Raw genomic sequence first — 2,500 nt, forward strand, 5'->3', positions numbered from 1 at the left:
GCTAATAGATATTGCATTCTATATAATATTATGCTCAAGTTCTTTAGGTTTAAAAAATAGATTTGTAATAATATAATAATTAATAATAATAATAAATAATAATAATAATTAATAATAATAATAATAATAATAATATATAATAATAATTAATAATAATAATAAATATAGAGATGATAATAATAATAATAATAATAATAATAATAATAATAATAATAATAATAATAATAATAATAATAATAAATAATATAATAATAATATAATAATAATAATATAATAATAATAATAATAATAATAATAATAATAATAATACCAATGTTTGGATGAATCCTACTGACAAAAAAAAAACAAACAACTCATAATATATTTCATTGACCGCCACATTTGTAAGATAGTCATCACGAAACCATCACCATCACCCATCACCATCACCATCACCATCAAAAGACACCCACACTGCAGCGGTCATACCACTTCAAACAAATGACGACTAAGTTTTATTACCACTCATATCTTATTACATCCACAGCAATGAATCATACATATCCAAACAGACCTCCTTCCACATCTCCTGGTTACCTATAGATAGTATGCTCTTGGCTAAGAAGCTCATAACATTGCCATCCGGAAGTATAACGGACCAACACACAAAACTATGTGTATCCATGAACGTTTATAGACAGGTTAATACAGTTCAGTGAGCATTACTCATAAACGCGGATGGCAAAAAACAATAACAAAGACCTGAGTGACGTCATCTTCGAACTATCTATAGATCGTATGCGCTTGGCTAAGAAGCTCATAACATTGCCATCCGGAAGTATAACGGACCGACACACAAAACTGTGTGTATCCACGAATATTTATAGTCGCGTTAATACAGTTCAGTGAGCATTACTCATAAACGCGGATGGCAAAAAACAATAACAAAGACCTGAGTGACGTCATCTTTGAACTATCTATTGATAGTATGCGCTTGGCTAAGAAGCTCATAACATTGCCATCTGGAAGTAAAACGGACCAACACACAGAACTGTGTGTATCCATGAATATTTATAGTCGGGTTAATACAGTTCAGTGAGCATTAATTATAAACGCGGATGGCAAAAAACAATAACAAAAACCGAAGTAACGTCATCTTCGAACTACCTATATCCACAGCAATGAATCATAATATCCAAACTGGCCTCCTTCCACATCTCCTGGTTCCCCACACCATTGTCTTCTATTTCCTACCCCCCCCCCCCCCCCCCCCCCCTCCTCCCCACTAACAGCACCTTCTCTATCAACCATCACTTAGCAATGACTATGAAAAATGTTTTTTTCTCTTTTTGAGGACAATTTTTTGTCTAAAATCAAAGCCCTATCTCCACTGAGTAAAAATGTTTTTGAATTTTGAAAATCCATTCATAAATAAACAAGTTATACAGTTTTAAAGGTGTCAAAGAGGAAAAAAAAACGCAAAAATATGGGGCGCTTTTTCGGCATTTTTTTTTTTCGACCTTTCGTTGTATCTTGCGTAATAAGTGGATTAAAAGATTGAAACTTGAAGAGCAAATTAGGATGGCGTTTTGTAAAATACGGGAAAAGTACTCGTCATATTCATATGAAATTTTATAACCAAAAAGAAGAAATGTTCATGTATTACCTTGTCAGCGACAAAACCTCCACGCCCGGTAGTTTTAGAAATATTTTACTCCAAAGAGTAAAAATCTATTTTTAACGGTTTTCTGGTAATCGCACGAGTTTTGTCGCTTGACATAATCTAAAATGACCTTTTTTTCTAACTGTGTGCCAACTTTCAGTCATATTCATCGATAAACAGCGTCGTAATTTTTTTTAAAAATAGCATATACGGAACGGCTTCGTCCCATATTTTGACGCGAATTCGGGCACTTCGTGAGCGAAAAAGAGGCCCAAAGATTTGTGCGGGATAGTCATTGCTACATCACTTCAAACCAGTGATCATGTCTAGTTTTGACTTCTAACACAGACCTTGTAAGAAAAAATCATAGAATTACGAAATTTGGTCTTCGATTTCAGAACTTGATGAGTATCATTAAAGATTTAAAAAAAAAGAGCTTTATATAGCGCAATATCCACTAAATGTGCTCAAAGCGCTTTACAAGGGATCCCTGATCAACAGCAACATTTAACATGTAGGACGGGACATGACCCCTGTTAGACGATAATACATTTTTTCGGACAAAGACAACGCTGTTAACGGCCAGGTACTCATTTTCTCCTGAGTACGGTGAGAGAATGTGAGTAAAGAGCCTTTTCCAAGGACTCAACTATGCGCCGATTGCGAGGCTCGAACCCAGGACCTTCCGATCCGAAAGCGAGTATCATACCACTTGACCACACATAGCCGGTTAAAGTGTTAATTTAATCCTTGAAGTTAAATTGTTGATTTAAAAACAAAAATTATTGATTACAGTTTTCATCTCCTAAAAATTAAGAATGTTTGATTTTTAAGTATAGATAGTTCGAAGATGACGTC

The sequence above is a fragment of the Berghia stephanieae genome, chromosome 1, assembly GCF_034508935.2.
Source record: "Berghia stephanieae isolate SIO BIC M18660-M18661 chromosome 1, UCSD_Bste_1.3, whole genome shotgun sequence".
NCBI lineage: Eukaryota > Metazoa > Mollusca > Gastropoda > Nudibranchia > Aeolidiidae > Berghia > Berghia stephanieae.